General features: G+C 41.8%; 1 non-coding gene across 1 annotated transcript; it reads right to left on the bottom strand.

Moving 5' to 3' along the window:
* Positions 1-278: 278 nt before the first annotated feature.
* On the bottom strand, positions 279-385 carry LOC123935649. Its single transcript, XR_006816938.1, has one exon. It is a non-coding gene; the product is annotated as a U6 spliceosomal RNA (small nuclear RNA).
* Between the last annotated feature and the right edge of the window lie 3,541 nt (positions 386-3,926).

Raw genomic sequence — 3,926 nt, 5'->3', positions numbered from 1 at the left:
ATAAAATTGTATGCAGCTAATATTGAAGAAATCTCAGAAAACTGTTTGGAAACTGACATGCCAGGGCTAAATGTTCAGAGGTGTGTCTTCCCTTACATTTAAGAAGAGTAAGGTTTAAAATAGTTAATAATATGCATTAGCATGGTCAGAAAAATCATAGGTCTTGCCTTGGATTTTGATTTACTTTTGAATTTTTTCATAATTCAACTGATTTTCTGACATCCAAGACAGTATTAAATAGTAAAAGTACTCCATTTTTGTAACTCTTTATTTATTTTTAAAATATGGAATGCTTCATGAATTTCCGTGTCATCTTTGTACAGGGGCTGTGCTAATCTTCTCTGTGTCGTTCCAATTTTAGTATATGTGCTGCTAAAGTGGGCACCATAACTCTTTATTTTATTTTTTGTTTTTAACAATTTTATTTACTTATTTGACAGAGAGAGAGAGAGCGAGCACACAAGTAGGCAGAGCAGAAAGCAGAGGGAGAGGGAGAGGGAGAAGCAGGCTTCTTGCTGAGTAAGGAGCCTGATGCGGGGCTCGATCCCAGGACCCTGGGATCATGACCTGAGCTGAAGGCAAACTTAACCAACTGAGCGACCCAGACGCCCCAACTCCTTATTTTAAATGGCATTTGATTATGATCCTGTCTTGTTGGATTGGGTATAGCATTGTTCTATTTTGCAGTGTAGTGATTAAGGAAAATATGCTAGCCTATCTTATTTCTTGAAATTTAAATAAAAATTCTATCTATTCCTAGGCAGATGGTGTTATTAAACTGAATCTCATGTTAATTTATTGCAGATAATGTAAAATATCTTTGAGACTTTTAGGTACATTACAGCTGAGGAAAAATAATATATTTCAATATCTTTATTAAATTTTCTCAGGAATTCAAGATATTTTGTTTTAGTGAATTATGGATATTTCTTTCCTAATTCTAATTATCTTCTTAGTCTTACAATTTATTACACTGGTTTCCTAGGAACTATTAAAATAAAAGCTTATAATCCTTGGCTATAAAATTGTCTACCACTCTTTCCATCTCCACATTTTATATTTTTACAGTAGACCTGGATTGTTGGTGGTAGGATTCAAATGAGAAGTCAGTTGTATATAGGAACAAATGAGTAAAATGTCTTTCCTTAAATGAGTAAATAAAGCTCTAGTTGATTGGCTAAATGTCATTACAAACACTTTCATATTAGTTTTTGTCAGCACTAGAGGTATAATTAACATCTCTGTTTCAGGGCTGTAACTATGAAAGCTGTGTGAGCCTTTAGAGAATTTAAAAAAAAGGTTTTCAATTAGAAAATGAGAGACCAATGAAGGACAATTGGCAAAGTAAGGCATGGGCAATTTCGGACACAGTCATCCTGTTCTTGGCAGTGCCCTAGTAAATAGCCTGAAGTTTTAGTGCTCAGAGTGAAGGGGACACTTTAGACATTTATGTTGAATTGGCAAAGGACCTCTTTTCAAAAATCTAAACCATCGAAAGAGTGACCTGTAGTGATGTCAATCATTATTGGTCATTATGATGTTCTGAACTTATTCCAAATATAGCCATCTGTCCTCCTATGCTGGCTGTGGTTCCTCATTTAGATTCTGTTGGACAAGATATTAGGAGTGAAGAGATGAGGCAGGTGTGGTTGCCTTGGCTGGGCTGATTACCTCATTTCTGGATTCCAGAAATAGCTTTCTAATAGATTTCCTTGCATTCAGTCTCCCTCCTTGGTCATTCTTCGCCACTGTTTCTTTGTACCAGATTCTAAAGCGTGGCTTTTGTTTTCATGCTTGCTTTCTTGCTTAGAAACTTCACAGACTCCTTACTTCCTACTAGTTTAAGTCCATGGTTCACAATCTCTTGTTCAAGGCCCTTCATAATCTTGCCTAACCACCCATTTCACTCACTTGTTTTGGAGTGTCAGCCATTCAGCCAGGACAGCTAGATCAGAACAGAGTTGGAACCAGTAACAAGGGCTATTTTTTTGGAAAGATTTTATGCATTTATTTGAGAGAGGGAGACAGCATGAGAGAGAGAGTGCGCGAAAGCAGGAGCAGCAGGGAAGGGCAGAGGGAGAAGGAGAAGCAGGCTCCCCGCTGGGCAGAGAGCCCGATGCAGGGCTCGATCCCAGGACCCTGCCTGAGCCAAAGGCAGATGTTTAACTGACCGAGCCACCCAGGTGCCCCGGTAACAGAGTTTTAACTTGAAAGTGCCCAAACCATGACCTGGGATTCAAATATTTGTATCCACTTGCCGGACATAGTACGAACAGAGACTGAAGTCTATGGCTGGAAGGCTTAGAATGGAATGGAAGGTGTGTGTTAGGCTGGGAATTTCAGGATTAAATCTTTGAATGAAGTATGGTAGAAGTTGCTGGCTACATATTTTCTGTAGTCTCTAGTACTTCCTGGAAGGAGGAGGTATAGCTTGTTAAAAGAGCCACCTCAAGCAGTAGACCAAAGGCCACTGAGACAGATAAGGCCAAGAGGGTCTGGACTGGTAAGAGGTGGCTGATACAACACATGAATTCCCTCCATTTCTTTTTACTTTGTACTTTCCTGTAACTGTAATTCACTCTTTCTTTTGCTCAGAGGAAAGGATATCCTCCTCTCCATCCACCCCCCCGCTGCACGTGCCCCTATGCCCTGAGCTGGGTGATGTGGAGGGTATGGCCCTTTGGACTACAGCCCTACCCTGGGGCAGATACTTCAGCTGACCTTAGTGCTGCCAGGGGTCCAGGGTTTTTTCTATGAAAAATTCTTTTTCCCAGTGTCCGAATCCTTCACTGGTAGAGGAATTTAAAGGGTAACTCAAATGAAGGGTCCAGGAACAAATAGCAAGTTCTGGGGTAGGGCGAGCCAGAAGAGGTCAGAGCAAGCATCTAGAACACCGTGCGGCATAGAGTAGGTGCCTAGGCATTGATCGTTGCAGGAAATGCAACGTGGAATGAGGATAGCAGGTATGGTCTGCAGCTGAACTCGGTGGGCAAGATTAGAGTGGAGATGGTTGGGAATATAATGAGTTCAGGTGTTAATATGTGGAGTTTGAGGGGCCCCTCAAGCAGCTGGATGTATCTGGCTTTGGTGGCTATATCCAGCTGCTTGGTGGGCATTTCCAAGATGAGTGTGCAGAGAGCTCTGGCTGGAGATATGAATCTGGAAGTCATCAGTGCATGGTCATACTTGAAATCCGAGGACTAGATGATGACCTCTCAGGAGTGTGTGTGGAGTAAGAGAAGAAGGAGGCTGAGGAAAGTATTCTTGGCAATACCAACTCTTAAAGACCAGATAGAGGCTGAGAGGAAGGAGACCAGCCAAGGAATTAGGAGAAGCAGCGAATAATGGCATTGTGGTAACTGAACCAAGAATTTCAGTAAGAATGGAGGGGTCAACAGGACCCAATGCTGCAGCCAAACCAAGATAGACAGAGCCAGAATCATGTTTAAGGGATCTGGTTCAGATGGACGTCGTTGGTGACCTCAGCAAACGTGTTATAAGACAGTGATGAGATCGGTTCATGTGGTTCTAAGGTGAGAAAGTAGAGATAGTAATTTTGGAGTTCATCGAAGACATTTTGCTGAGAAAGAAAGGAAAGAGAGAAAGAAATAGCTGGAAGCCTGTGTGAAGTAAAGGAAGGATATGTTACAGAGAGCCCGAAGATGGTACAAAGGTAGAGGGGAAGGGATCAGGAAAGTGGGAGAAGTTGAAGAAGGTAAAAGGTCCGAGGTGGGAGGGATAGAGATTGAGAGCACAAGTGGGAGTGGGCTTTAGGCCTGAATGAGTGGAGGGATATCCTTTCCTCTGAGCAAAAGAAAGAGCGAATTACAGTTATAGGAAAGTGCAGAGTAAAAAGAAATGGAGGAATTCGTGTGTTCTATCAGCCACCTCTTACCAGTCCAGATCCTCTTGGCCTTGTCTGTCTG

This window comes from Meles meles, chromosome X (genome assembly GCF_922984935.1).
Source record: "Meles meles chromosome X, mMelMel3.1 paternal haplotype, whole genome shotgun sequence".
NCBI classification, from domain to species: Eukaryota; Metazoa; Chordata; class Mammalia; order Carnivora; family Mustelidae; genus Meles; species Meles meles.
Note: the sequence above shows the minus strand (reverse complement) of the source record. Positions and strands in the feature narration are given on the sequence as shown.